General features: G+C 37.2%; 1 protein-coding gene across 6 annotated transcripts in view; it reads left to right on the forward strand.

The window, feature by feature from the left end:
- Nucleotides 1–16,085, forward strand: part of TMEM117 (transmembrane protein 117) — a 231,608-nt gene that overhangs the window by 158,474 nt on the left and 57,049 nt on the right. The gene's annotated exons all lie outside the window — the stretch shown is intronic.

The raw sequence follows: 16,085 nt of genomic DNA on the forward strand, positions 1-16,085 counted from the left end.
ATATGTGATAATATTTAGATGTCTCATTGCCAATCCTTGTAATTAAGGTAAGTAGATATCTGAGTGTTCTTTTGTGACCTTGACATTAATTCTAGTAATTCTTTGAATTAACACATGAATGGGATTTCAAATGGTGAGTCAGCCTCAGATTATTAAGAAAAACGTTTAAAAATCAATGGGGAAAATTGCGAGGTAAACGTTTATTTGACCCCAAATGTAGCCTCTTCCAGGTAAATTGTAACTGTTAAAACAGAAAACAAACTGTGGCAGGAAAAATGGAAGATGGAAAATGTATAGTCTAAGAGGCGGTCTGAAGACCTCATAGCTGAAGATGAAAGTAACTGCAAAGATTTTTTTCAACTACATCAGAAGTAGAAAACCTCATGAAAATATCAGCAGACCTGCTGTTTCTTAAAGAGTAGGTTTAGAAGGAATTGTTACAGAGAAGTTGAAAGATTTATTTACATGGATTCTGCTACAGAAAATGCAATGAAATATCTACACTTTTAAAGTAGTAAAAATGAGATAGTATATTAAATTGAGGCAATTAAAGGAAACAATAAAAGAAATTTAAAGACTAAAAAGAAAGCAGAATCAGATGGCTGATTGGCTACAAATGAGGTTTATAAGAACTGAAGGGGCTGAGCTGATGCAAATTTTATTAGCACTTAATTGAAAAACTGGATGTTAAAATTTGGCTATTGTTTTGGTTTTGTTGCTTTTTTTCAACAAACTAGAATGATCCTACTGGCCTGTAAGTCTGAGTTCAGTATTAGCTAAATGGATTGAATACATCATCAATAATCGAATTATGAGCAAAACTCTAGATTGAATTTTGCTAAAAGAAGCAGGGTAGCTTTGCTGAAAGAAAACCTTCTCTGATCTGTTAGAACTCTTTGAACATGTCATGAAAATAATGGATGAGGAAGAAATGCTTGATCCAATTTATTTGGACTTTCAAAAGGCTTTTCACAAAGTCCTTTACTGAAGGCAATTAAGAAAACTAGTAAGCCCTATGGAGTGTTCTGAACATTTAGGAATCATCTCAGAAACGTACAATGAAAGTTATAAATAAAATAATAATTTTCTGTCACATTGATAAGACAAGGGAGTCCCATTATGTAATGTTAGAAGTAGTATTCATTATTTGCATGCATCGTATATATTAGTGACATGACAGAATTTAAAGATGAAGTGAATAATTTGATAAATTCTAGCATGGAAGAGGGATCTTAGAAAGCTAAGTGAAAAAAATAACATGATTGAAAAGTTTGCGTTATGGAGCGGAGTAGGTGAGGGCACAAACAGCTCCTTGTCATCATTGCGGGATGTGCAGAGGAAGATTCTGTCTCAGTGTGCCAGGGTGGGGAAAAAGGTAAAGCAGATGAATAAAAAAATGCTCAGATAGCTAACCAGTGGGCTAGCAATGATTACAGTGTCATTTCGTTAAGTCAGCGAAAAGCTCAGTCTAGAACATCATTGATTTTTTTTACCCTTGTCTGAAGAATAGCCTTGTCTGAAAGACTGGAAAGGAGATTAATTAAGAGCCAAGGAAAAGCTTAATTACACAAAAAGACTGGAAGAATGGAAAAAAGGGTTAAAAGCAAGGTGACATGATAGGGAGATTTCAAATCTACATGCCAGACAGGGAGAACAATAAAACACTATTAAAATATTGTTGCGAGAGATGTTTTGACTTCTTGCAGTCTGAAATGTTATAAATCTGTACTTTCTTTCAAATAATAGTCACATTAACAAATCCTACCAAAAGTTTAAAATAGAGGTAAAGTAAAAAATGATGGTTCTTTTCATGCATGATTCTCATACTAAAGAGCATGCTTAATGGGGATTTCAAAACCTAAAGGGTGACATAAATGCTTTTATTTTTAGCTTTAAGCAGTGAAATAAAACAGCCCTGGGCAACAGTCTACATTCCTTAGAGATATTATTTGGATAGTGCACATTAGACACCAGTAAAAGTAGACTTTTTTTCCCCCTAATAAGTAGGAAAAATAGAGGGGGGTGTTAAAGTATTAATAATGTTATGTATGATAATGTGGGGTAGTTGTATTTCATGTATTGTTCCTTAAGCAGTGTGATGTGAGCAGCATCATTTCTGAAATGTCCTAAATGAATCATCCTCAATAGTATGTCCTACACAGATACTGGTATGCCAAAATCCATTTATTCAGGATATTTCCTAGTGGCACACCTGTTTAGCAGAGATAGTGTAATACAGTGCACTGTATTTTAATTGTTCCAAAGACTAGATATGTGATGCGCAGTTTGAAGTGGTTGATGAAACAAAAATTTTAGATACACACTGGACTTGATTTTCTGTTAATGTCATTTTTATTTTCAGGTTTACTTTGTAAAATTAGAAAACGTCTATAAATGTACCAAAGACAGATAGATTGTCATGGGGTTGAAGGCACCATCCACTTGTTTATAACAGTTAATCATGTGACTGCTTTGTGATTCTCTTTTGGAAATGTTTTCAGCTCTCCAATGCAACTAATTAGCAAAGGTTTTGATTTAGCTTATCATCTCCTGTTTTAAATCATTCCCTGGAAACATTGTCAGCAACTGGTTGTTGGTTGCTCCTGAAGATTCTGGCTGCCTTTCGAATGTCTTCACAATATAATTCTTCCTTTCGAATGTCTTCACAATATAATTCTTCCACAAACAGCTCAGCCAGCTCAAAAATGTCCATTTGCTATTTGCTTTTGTCTAGCCCATCACTAAGGAGTTCACTGAAGTGCTTTCTACTTTGTTTTATGGTGATGAGTTGGGGTTTTTTTGATAGAAAGGTCTCCATTTTGGTCATTTCCAGCTCTGCTAAATGGCTGCTTCCACCATCCAGAGGCCCCTTTGTATAACGCTGTTATAGTCTGTGTTATATTGCGTAGGGATACAATGCAAATACAAACACACTTTCTTACAGATTTAAGAAAGCACATCGTCAAGATGCCTTTTAGAAAGCAATGAAGTATCTGGAACCCTGGTGGAATTACTGGGATGGTGCAGACATGTTTGTGGGTTACGAAAGAAAGATACCTACAGGGACTTAAATATCCACACCATCTGGCAGTCATATGAGGCTGTGGTAGAGACAACTGTCTCTAGTGCTCTGTGGTTACTGTCACGTATTGCGAAGTTACAAGCATGAATGGAAATAAGCTGATTTATATTTTTGGCTATGTTGATAATTTGGCTGTTTTAGGAGAGACAAATTATGTATGACATGAGAGGACTGGCATTTGAAAGAGGCAACAAGAAAAAAAGGTTGTTAAATTAAGCCAAATAAAGATCTTGGACAAGACTGATGACAAGCCAATAGCAGTAGCTAGTGATAAGTTAAATAAATAGGACAGTATGGAACCGTAGTTATTTTTAATGTTAAATATTAGAGGAAGCAGAGAGAGAAGTACAATGTTAGAGGACTGGTTATTTTACAAATAATTTTTTATTCCCCTGGAACACTGAATAAGTCCAACCTATACTAAAGGTCTCTTTTTATAAGGAACCCACTTGTTAAGCAGAAAAAAGACAAATAAATACATTAAAAATGAACTACAAGTGGAAGAGAATAATGTTAAGAGAGTTCATGAAAAATTACTTAAAACTAATTTAGTAAATGGTTATGGGATATCTGGTTTTATAGTATTTATAGTATTTTTCCAAGTGAACAAACCTGTGCAATATTGAGCTTTCTAGATGGTACCCCGAGGTTTTCTTAGAGCGTTATGCTCTTACACATCTGCACAGGAGCCAGCTCTCACAAGCAGTACATACAGGTGGCGTTGCTAAAGGCAGTGCATACTAATGCCACAGTATGTGCTCAGGTCATATAGTTGTTGCCCGTATTAACATACAGGTCTCTGCCACCAAGGCCTGTGGTTAACCTCTGCCTAGTTTGTGCCTGAAATCACTATCTCCTCGTTACAATGTCTTCCACAGTGGCCCGCCACATCCTGTGAAGAATCAAGTGTAGTAAGAATAAAATCACCAGGACATCTCCAGGCTGTGCGTGCGGTTTGGTTAATAGAGACAAGACCTGAATACTCTCTCTTGACAAACTGTTCCAATATTATTGTCCTCAGAACTTTCCTAACAGAGGATGGGGGGGATTATAATGAGCAAGACATAAAGAGTTCTTCATGTGAACTTTTAGCTATAGGGAAAAAGAGAATACCAACAAAAAGAAATTAGATTACTGCGTAATGGGTTTGCGTTGCAAGGTTTTGGTAGCAGGGGGGCTACAGGGGTGGCTTCTGTGAGAAGCTGCTAGAAACTTCCCGTGTGTCCTATAGAGCCAATGCCAGCCGGCTCCAAGACAGACCCACCGCTGGCCAGAGCCAAGCACATCAGCGATGGTGGTAGCACCTCTGTGATAACATATTTAAGAAGGGGAAAAAAACACCTGCGCAACAGAAACGGCAGCCCGAGAGAGGAGTGAGAATATGTAGAGAAACAATTCTACAGGCACCAAGGTCAGTGAAGAAGGAGGGGGAGGAGGTGCTCCAGGTGCCAGAGCAGAGATTCCCCTGCAGCCCATGGTGAAGACCATGGTGAGGCAGGCTGTCCCCCTGCAGCCCATGGAGGTTAATGGTGGAGCAGATATCCACCTGCAGCCTGTGGAGGTTAATGGTGGAGCAGATATCCACCTGCAGCCTGTGGAGGACCCCATGCCAGAGCAGGTGGATGTCCAAAGGAGGCTGTGACCCTGTGGGAAGCCCATGCTGGAGCAGGCTCCTGGTGGGAACTGTGGACCCATGGAGAGAGGAGCCCATGCTGGACAGGTTTGCTGGCAGGACTTGTGACCCCGTGGGGGACCCACGCTGGAGCAGTCTGTTTCTGCAGGACTGCACCCTGTGGAAGGGACTCACGCTGGAGCAGTTTGTGAAGAACTGCAGCCCATGGGAAGGACCCATGTTGGAGAAGTTTGTGGAGGACTGTGTCCTGTGGGAGGGACCCCACGCTGGAGCAGGGGAGGAGTGTGAGGAGTCCTCCCCCTGAGGAGGAAGGAGCAGCAGAGACAATGTGTGATGAACTGACCACAACCCCCATTCCCTGTCCCCCTGTGCCACTCAGGGGAAGGAGGTAGAGAAAATTGGGAGTAAAGTTAAGCCTGGGAAGAAGGGAGGGGTGGGGGGAAGGTGTTTTAAGATTTGGTTTTATTTCTCATTATGCTAGTCTGATTTGATTGGCAATAAATTAAGCTAATTTCCCCAAGTCAAGTCTGTTTTGCCCATGATGGCAATTGGTGAATGATCTCTCCCCATCCTTATCTTGACCCACGAGCCTTTTGTTATATTTTCTCTCCCCTGTCCCCCTGCGGAGGGGAGTGATAGAGTGGCTTTGGTGGGCACCTGGTGTCCAGTCAGGGTCAACCCACCACATACTGGAAGAGAGGAAAAGAGCTGCTGATGTCTGTGTAACAAGGGAAGAGAAAATTGATATCCAAAGATAGATTATCAAAATGGGGGAGTGTAGCGATAACAGTGGATTGTGCAGCTGAATATTGATTGCAGGCAGGGTGACAGAATAATATATACAAGATGAACGTTTGAATATGCAAGTAGCAGACTGGAATCCATTTCCGTGGTGTCCCTGGCTAGACATTCATTGTACATGTACACAATGATCAGTCTTCATTGGTGCAATAATGTGTCTTTGACATAGGACTCTTGTCTGAAATAATACAAAGCACATACCAACATGGAGAAGAAATAAAGTAATACGGCGAATTGTAAATTTGTGATTTCCTATGTTTGATGTGTTTGACTTTGCAAACTAAATAATCTTCTTTTAGTATGTATTTCCATAACGTATCTCTGGCTGTCTTTTAATAAAAACCCAAAACTACACATGCTGAGAAATCACAGTACTTTGATTCAGCAAGTTAGTAATATAGGTTTAAAAGCTTTTATTCAAATTAATTGTTCAGAATTGCTACAGAGTACTAATTCATGTACATATGTTATATTTATAGAGGACTTTGTTAAACCTGGGCTTGTGTAGGTTTCTTAATTGGACAATATTTTATACCCTGGAAGTAGAGGAAGCTTCCTTGTAAGATAGATAGCCACATCTCCCACACAGAAGTAAACCATGGTTTCTTTAAGAGATTTTCTATTATGCAGCTATTTGAGTGTTTGGTTTGATAAGTTATATTTCCATATTCTATGCTTTCATAGTCAAGATGATAAATGCATACTGGACAATTATGTCCTTTTCACATATATGAATGTAGTCCACACATTTGTTTCAAAAGACAGCTTCTTAAAACATCCATTCTTTTCATTATAGGCTGCGCTGAGAAAAACTAATTAGACATTATAGTTTGTCAACCTAAATTATATATAAACCCAAAGAAAATAAACTTTTCATTGAGTAAAGGTTTTTGTGATGCAGTCCCACAAATACAACTGTATGAAACAACAAAATTATTATATATATAATATACATGCATATAGATACACATACATTATTCTCTCCCTATTTTGGAGGTTTTTAAGTTCATCCATTCATTCTTTCATATTTAAATAATTTGTCTTGGGATAAGATACTGACTACTGAACTGAAACCTGGAATTATCTAGAAGGAGAGGCAGATTTCCTGGTAAATAGTATAAATAGTATAGATAGTATAAATAGTATAAATGTAAAGAACACAAAAATATTTCACAATATTATTGCTTCTAGTAAATATTTTATTCTCACGCTATAACCAAAGTGAATAACTTCAATTTGGAATCTGGATAAGCAAGACAATAAATAAATGCCTTACTATTTCCTTTTTGTCTCAATACAAAATATTCACTAAGGTCCTCCATAGAGGATTTCTATTGAGTAATCTGACTACTAATCTGGCCAGACATTGTTAAATAAATTCTGAGAGGATAAAACTGTCCATGAATAGTAATTGTTTCATTTAGTCTGGCAGTCAAGAAGTAACATGATTACCATTTGTCAAGAGATGACTAAAATGTTTTTGATAGCATTTATTTAATTTCTGTGCTGGGTATTATTGGTAAACTATGCTATAAGATTACAATTAATTAACATGAAAAAACTTTGAAAACAAATCATCATAATCCAGACCACTGGACTTTCTTTCATACAAGTGGTAGTTGTTTAAGGTTTCTACCTAGTTTTAGTTTTCATTTAACCATCTGATACTATATTATCTGAAAATATTGTATTATCTAAAATATTCATGCAAAAGTTTTTTGTTCAAACCTAAGTTTGATCCCATACAAACTCTCTGGTTCATGTCCTAAGGAAAATTTTTCCATTTTGATAGCAAAGTGCTTTTACACTGTCTAGTATGGAAAAGTAGCAGTGGTCAAGTCTGGCCAGAATGGTTCAAGCTTGACAACCACGTGAGTTAGACCCATTTTTGGGACCTCCTTCTCTGATGCCTTTCCCCCACTCCTCAGTGCATGAAGACTACAGTGTCAGTAATTCAGGGTTCTCCCATCAATCTGCTCTCCCCAGTAAGCGCTTGTTTTCAGCTGGAAATGTTACTCAGTCTTCCTATAAGATGCTTCTGCCTCCCCACTGATTTCCAGTACAAGCAATAACTCCAATCCCTGGCAGAACACATCTGGGAAGTGCAGTCAGTCCATGGGCCACCCATGTGGCCACATAGGGCATGTTATTCAAGGACTAGTAATGCACTGCAAGAGAGGTAGATGCTTTGCGTGACATTACTTATATATAAGCAGAGGGAATGTATCCATATGTGAGGGAGTGCATGTGAAAGTCTCCCATCTGTCTCACGTATCAAGGAAGAAATTAGTATCTTGCCTATGCCAGTCTATATTTGGAAAGGCTGTATCATGCATTTCCGTCTATTTGTGATAGGAAGAACAGTGAGACAAATTATTCCTCATCTCACTTTTCTTCTCAGAAGGAAAAACGTTCAAGGGAGATAAAATCAAGCTTAGGGAGCTTTGAGATCTCAGATTAAAAAAAAATACTATCATTGTGAGATCACTTTAGCATGAAGATTAGGTTTGTTATTTGTCTTGTTCAAGTTACATAAAGTGGTGCCATCCTATATTTTTTTTCTGATGGAGACTCCTACAGATCAAACAAAAACATATGTTGTTTCTTATGTGTATTTGCACGAATAAGAGAAGGGTTGGCAGAGAGGGAGAGTGAGTGTAGCATGGCAGCTTTCCTCTCACACGCGCGCACATCCACATCTGCGCACACAACCTCACACTCGAGGGAGCTCCTAACACCCCTGCACAAACACCATTCCCCTGGGAAGTTCTCGTGTGGAAGCATTTCATGTCCTGGGTGGTAAAAAAAGATTCATAGAGCAATCTGGCTGAAAGATCATTATATTGAAGAGAGAAAAGGATCATCCATTAGCTACAGCTGGCTTCAGGATTGGGCCCAGAGTTTCACCTTTGATTTGGCTTTAAATTCTTTGAACTTCTGTAGTATATATGTTATTTTACAGCCTATCTTTTCAGTTCCTCAGCCTGTTTAAGCTTTTTGAGTTATATTTGGTATCTACTTACAATTCAATAGCTCATAGTCTGCTAGAAAAAGAGGCTGTTTTTATTCCTACATAATTGCTAGATCCCTAAGTATAGCCCTCATAATTGGATGGATATGGCAACCCATCTTCACCTCTTTTAAAAAGTACATTTTATTCTATCCCTGTTAGTGAGCAAGAGGTATATCATGAACAGTTACTAAAAATATTTTATCCAATATGTACCTTTAATACAACTTCTTGAAGTGCAGTGTCTGCAATGTTTCAGTAATAACGGTCCTTCAGAATGAAAATACTTTCACAAAATCACATTCTATGCCAAAAACGGGAAAGCTCTAATTCTTAGATGAAGATTTTCCTTAGCAAGTTTCACAAGTTCTTTTCTTTGAAATAGGCAGATGCAGTCCTCAGTTCAGGCACAGGGCCAGTGTAGAAGGGATGTTGCAGCAAGCCCTCTTTTAGCACCTGCTAAAAAACTCTGCTTTCCACAGAGTTTTTGCTGAGTAGGAGACACCTCTGCCTCCAGTCAGGCCCCATGGAAGATTTTCTTGGAGAAAAGCAGAGTCACTGATCACTGTGGCTGCTTGTTCTGTCAGTGCCCTCTTTCTGGTTAAGCGCTTTCCCTTCCTTTCTCTTCCACAGCATAAATCCATTTGTTATTAGCAAAAACATCTTTTTCTATCTTTAGCATTCACAGCTAGCCTAGGCCTCATTCTAGGTCCACTCTAAAAGGAGGATGAGTATAGTTGTCAGATAATATGCATTATGTGATCGTGTAGGCAGAAAAAAATGCTGAAAGTTGAATTATAACAATATATAATTGCATAATTGTGACAGCCACCCCAAGACAGAAGTTGCAAGTATTGCAATTAGATCAGCATGCACACTGTGGACTAACTGTGGATTAATACAGCAGAAGGATACATTTTAGATGGTCAAGGTAGAAATTCATTGTCTTACATCCCTGCTTCAGTGTGCAGAGGGCTGGTAAAATCAGAGCCCAAAATGTGGGCTGGTCGACTTGAACTCAAGTCTCTTTGGGGAAGCTTTAAAGAATCCATCACACAAAGATGTGCTGCATGGAGAAAATGCAGCCTCAGCCAGTGGTTTTGTGCAAGACGTGCACTCTGAAAGCCCACAGAGTTCAATGGAGATTAGAAAATGAGTGCTTCAGCTGCTCTTGCTCACAGCCAGAGTTCACAGACTTTGTCATGGCTGGACTCCAAAAATCAATTCAGTTTTGTAAAATAAATGTGATGATTAAAGCAATTAAATTATTTCCCTTCCTGGAATGCTGGAGTACTTTTTTAAAACTGTATTTCTCCATAATGGCATGTTTAAATTTGTGCCTTAGAATTTGCTGATGTACTTAGCTGACCTCCTGACTCATCATCTTTCTCATATTCCCGTATTTCCCATAAATATTGAGTATTTACACATTCTGGACTGGAAAGCCCATAGGAATACACAAAACTACAAACTTTTTTTATCATGGCAAAGACTGCAAGAAGTGCTGATCATATCAAGTGTTCTTTGGCTTTCAGATCCACATGAAGAAGCCATTTGGAAACTGATTTGTGCCCAGTGAAAATCAGTTTGGAGACTATGTGCTTTTAGGGCCTGTGGATTTCGTGTGTAACTGGAAGCACTAACACAGTGAAACTGTACCACCGACGTTAATGGGATTGTTTAACAGTGGGGACTGAGAACGCCCTCCCTTGGGACACGCTGGATGAGTTTAAGTCTTCCACTTGTTTCAGGAGGATAAAGCAGTTGTCATCCATTCAGCATCTAATTAAAAAAGTTTTATTCCTCTTGATTTCCTGATAGTCCTTGATGACATGACTTTTCTGTGTCTTGGACATCAACAGAATTTTGCAAATAGAATTTAGCAAAATTCTCTCCACCTTATCATCCTGTTCTGCTGGTGCAAACAGGCAAACAAACATCAATAGACTAACAATGGTTCCAGTGAAATCACAGCTTGAGATCCGAGGAGTTCCATAGCACTAGAATGTGGCTATACTGATGCTGAGTTACTTTCTAACTGGTGATGCTTTAAAAGAAGGAAAAAAATAGCTTGTTACATCCACATTCAGTTATTTAGGTTTAACAGAAAAAATATGAGACTCTGTCTTTTGCAAAGACTGGACTTAAAGGTGGAACAGGAAATTATTTAAATGCTGCCAGACTTCATTCTGTCTCCTTCAGATTCTTATACCCCATGGCCACTATCAGAATAGAGCCATTTCAATAAAAATGAATACTTAATTAAAACTAATGTTTCAGGATGTGCTTAACACCACTATAAATATGAATGTACATATGATTAATTAGTCCTTGTATAAAACCTCCATTGAGATGTAAGGAGAATTTCTTTTGTTTCTTACTTGCTTTTCTACTTTAAAAAAATCAGTAGGGTTGTAAAATTAAAAGAATTTGCTGACAGCTATCTTTATCAAGACATTCAACTTTAAAATATATTTTTTAGGCTGGATAACATAATGACAATATTGTGGCTATATTTTTATTTCAAATAATTGCTTGTTGTCTGTCTGTAATTGTGACAGTAGAAAAAGCAATGCCTAAAACAAAAGGTAGATTAAATTGTCAATAAAATCACAACAAAAGATTGTTAACAAAAGGTGCCCTGCAGGGCTCTTGGTTTCATAATGTATGTTCGGATACATTAGCATCTTTTCTGGATTTTTTTTTAACAACACAAAAAAATCATGTTAGCAGATAAGTCCTTACAATAACAGATACCAGTTAAATTTCAGACCATGCATATTTGAGGTACTTTGTCTAGCAGGAAGTTATCCTGACGAACATAATGAATTTGTCATACTGACTAATCAAAGTCAAGAGCTTCAGTAAACAATGTGTAAACAAAGACACTATTAATACAGTACTAAACATTTCCCATCTTTTCAGATTCTTTACCTACTGAAATGAATGATCTTTTCCTAGAAGAAAAGACACCTTGACTGCAGTTTACTGTTGTTCGCTTTGTATTACTGATTGTGTTGGTACGTTGGCAAGCACAATGCTGTTCCTCATGCAGACAAAGAGTAAATCTTTCTGGATTTAAATGGAAAGGGCATCAGCCCTTCTTGTCTGTGATGGCTGAAGGGGTAAGGCAAAGCCAGTGTCAAGAGTTGGAAAAAAATCTATTCAGCCTTGAGAAAAGCCCATATTTTTGGAAGATTTGTTCCTCATACGCTAGTTCACTGCTTCCCCATTTCTTTTTTACACACCCTACCAGAATACACTACTTCTGCCACAGAGTAATTTGAATTTAATTTCATTAAGTAAAGAATATCTTACAATTGGGAAGGTAGAGAACAAAGGCCAAGAAATTGCCAAAATATTACATTAAAATGGAGGGGATTTTCATTTCAGTGTCATGACTTGCTATGGCAGTTTTAGTTTATTCAAAGATATGCTGAAAATAAAAAGAAGAAGATATTTCTTATTTTAAAGATACTACATACAGCTTTCTCCCAGTGCTGAACAAATGTTCTCTTTGAGATTGTGTGACTGTATTAGCTCCTGTACAAGCTCCTGGGCCTTTCTGTTTTTTCATACATTGGGGAGCTGCATGATGTGTAAAATGTGCAGGATATTTTTTTCTTTTTCTTTTCTTTCTTGTTCTGGTTGGTTAGTTACTTTTCATTTAGATGGGTTGGTTTTAATTTTTATTTGAATTTATACATAATTGTTGGAACTTTAAATAATGAAGTGCCCTAAGCTATCTCTACTATAAACTGAAACAAATAATAAATTTACAACTTTTCATAAATGAATTTCCTATAAACAACCACCCATGGCCATTGTTTCAAAACAAACAGCTATTAAAAATGCTCTCATTTGGGCTCTCCATTTTGCCGGCATTGCACAGCCCAAGAGCAAGTGAACTCTCTGCCTCAGGGAGGTTACGGTCTGGAATTCCAATTTTAAAAAAAACACGTGGCACAGAGATGTGCTAAATCCCTCATCTACAAATGCATGTTTGCATGTCAGTAAAAAAATGGCCCTTGACACATGCTCAGCTTCCACTTATTTGCATGCTTTGACCTGACCTCATTTAGTGAAATATTCAAGGCCCATTGGCATAGCGTAGGAAGCATAGGTCTTGGGCAAGGAAGTAGAATGAGGCATGTTGTCAATGACAGTAAACAAGCTGGAAATATCTTATTTGACTTTTAAATGATATATTGAGTTGAAAGAGTTGGAATTTAGATGGGAAACAATCATCTTTAAATTGAATAAATTTCATATGGAGAATCTGGAGGAAGACAGCACATGCAATGGCAATGTCATTTTTAGTGCATTAGTTCTCAGGATGAAACTTCTCTCAAAGGCAGGCCCAGATTTCTTGTTTAAGCTTCTCTGCAGTATTCTGTCACCTGAAGTCTAACATACTCATGCTTCTAAACTTTATAAATAAAGTATAATATGAATTTAAGTGTTTCCCAGGGATTCTTCCAAAGTCTGATACAAGCTTGACCAAACTGCATGAACATACCTCTGTTACAAGGAAGTGTATTATGAATGTAGCCATTTTTAATGCAAACTGTGATAGGATTGATTTTAGTTTTAATGGCTTAAGTATTAAGGGTTTAAGACTGTCCACAGTTTTCAGGTTAACCCAGAAGCCAGACAGTGCTTATGGAGGTTTTTTCCTCAGGGTGGCTTACTTAAGATTTGAGCTACTGCAATTTAATCATACATATCTTTAATAACTTGAACAGCAAAAGTTTTGGTTCATAGTAGAATAATTTACACTTTACAGCATTATCTTGGTTTGAATAAGATCTCAAAAACATTTAGCTTTTCCTCTTGTGTGCAGCTGAATTGATAAAATTATCTGAACTTCTTTAGTTTTATTTTTATGGAATGTAAAAAATTTATACTTTCTCCCAAAGCAAATTAATTTACAAGTTGCAAGCACAGACAAAAACATCTGGTATGGGATAATAATATTTCAAAGAAAGATTGTGTTATGTTTCAGAAAGGTGGGGCTTTGTACTTAGAATTAAACTTCTATTTAAAGTGTTGTTTAGCAGAGTTTTTCAAACCATTGTATAATTTCCAGCTCTTCCTACCTGAAAGATTTCTGTGAAGCAGTATTTTGGTGTCTTCAGTTAGAAGTACCACTTTCTTCTTGTGCCACAAGATATTTCAGTGACTACAATATATTTTGGCTGGTTTCAAGAAGCATACGCTCTCTTTTAATCTATACACAACCTCAATTAGTGTTCAGGTCAGTAAGTGGGAAGACGTTTATGGAATCAATCATTTTGGGTTAAGGAGTACACATACTGCAAGCGTACAGTACACATACTGCAAGCGTACTAATGGAATGGAAATAATGCCTGGAACATCTCCAGAACAGTCACAGTCTCAATGGAACAATTAAATATGTATGAAGAATGTTTGCAGTGAAGTTCAAACACATCAGCCTGAGGCTTATATTTTTGGTTTAATTTATTCACAGCCTTTCTGTGTACTGCTGCTTGATGGTCCAAAACCACTTCTGCACACTGCCTTCTGCATCATCTATGTATCCACTGAGTGGCAGATACAGTGACAGTTGCTATTTTTAATCACCATTTCAGGAGCAAGGAGTAGACTGTAGTAGAAAAGTACAGTGTTAGTATTCAGGTTAACAGTTTTTATTCATTAATAGATTTGACATCATTCACGGTATGGGAAGTAGTCTTCAGAATTAATTCAGACAGTGTTTGAGTATTTAGCAAAACTTCTTAGCCTGAATATGCTGGCATTATTAGGTCTTCAAATCAGAGTATTGCATGATATGGCCTGTATTCCATATCTTCATATCATTGCTTTTATCCTTCATGAAAGAGATGCTTGTAGTATAGCTAGAGGCAGCTTTTTTTATATCATCATGAATGCTGGAGCTCTTTAAAATGTTAGTGGTTATATTTCCTGATAATTATCGTTCTTTGCAAACTGTATAAAAGAACACATGCTATTTTCAGGGTCAGTAATTCTTTGCTCTCTCTACTATTTTCAGTAATAAATAAACCCAAACTATTTGGGGCTTTGTAAAGAGAGTTTGTTTCTTTTGATGGGTCTCAGTTCTACAATTTGTCACTGATCACAGAGCACCAGCATATTAGCTGGTTCACCTGTTATCAATTCATACACTATGAGTAAGTGGGATTGTCATATAACCAAGCTTAGAGCTATTGGCAGAGCAACTGAGCAAAGTTAGCCTTTTAAAAGGATTACTGGTAATGTGATCACTTGTGGAAGATGTATGGATATCTCCCATATGAAAACACCAGCATCTTAATATGTTCTTTAAGCAGTAACATTAGTGGAATGAGAGCTTGTGTTCCAGTAATGGTATACCCTACTGGTGGATAACGGCACGGTGAAATAATGGCATTTGTGTAAGGTAAACACTGAGCTAAAGCCAGAAACGTGCTTTTGTTTCTTTAGCTAATTTCAAGGCTGTTTTTGAAGCAATACTTACTTTCTAGTGACACTGTAATTATTTATTAAATGCAATGGAGTTGTGAGGCCTCAGAGCTCCCAGTAGATTTTCTTCTGGTCGGGAGAGAAATATCTCTGTTCATATCCATAGTTACATCTAGAACTGCTAATAATATCAACAATGCTTATGAAAAATATGTGGTGTTAATATGATCCCTATTACTGGAGATGCCAGCAATATGTCATGGGAGTGCCCCCAAATCATATATTCTAGAGAAGCAGAATTAATTTAGGACCTTCAATTCAGGTAGAGGGTAAGGAATCTTGGTGATGTTGCAAAATTAAGGAATCCTCTGTGCTTGTGAACAGTTGTGGTAAATGGCTTTTGATATTCACTTTAACCATCAAGAAGATTGACTTTTCCTGGTGAAAAAGAACATCCACATAAGTATGTTGAAAAAAACACCTGACCTTCATCTTTCTGAAATCAATGGTAAAAGCCCAGTAGTCTTCAATGAAACTCTAATACTCTTTTAGATTTTGGCAGCTTTTTTTCAGTTAGTTGTAGGGGACATTTTTCCCTGCAGTATTTAATAAGCTCCATGGCATCTGTACAAATAGATTTCTGAAGCATACAATGACAGGTTTGATTAGTTAAGTCTTTCTTTAGATTAGTTAACACTTTCTTTCCTCACCTTTGATAACATTTCCCTTTTGCAACTTCTATATTTCTTGAATAATAGCTTCCCATTATTCAAGAAACAAAATTCTGGTGCTGGGTGTATGTTTCTCTCTGTGGTTATTTTTGTTTCCACTTCATCAGGTTCCTTTTTCCATCCATTTATTGGGTTTTGCTGTTGGCTTGTTTTTCTTAAAGGATTATTTTTCTGATTTTGAGTAATAATAATATTCTTAAGATTTATATCCTTATGATTTTCTTGTCAGAAGCCTGGTTGGGTTATTTCTTATGACATGTGGGCAAATAATCTGGCTTTATGAGTGTCAGAAGAAGTTGCATGCTTACCTTTTGTAGCATGGCGTTCTAAACAGTAATGTGTCTTGTGACAGTAGGTTATGCCTCACAATAGCAAGATCAAATT

Source organism: Ciconia boyciana, chromosome 1 (assembly GCF_034638445.1).
Source record: "Ciconia boyciana chromosome 1, ASM3463844v1, whole genome shotgun sequence".
Taxonomy (NCBI): Eukaryota; Metazoa; Chordata; class Aves; order Ciconiiformes; family Ciconiidae; genus Ciconia; species Ciconia boyciana.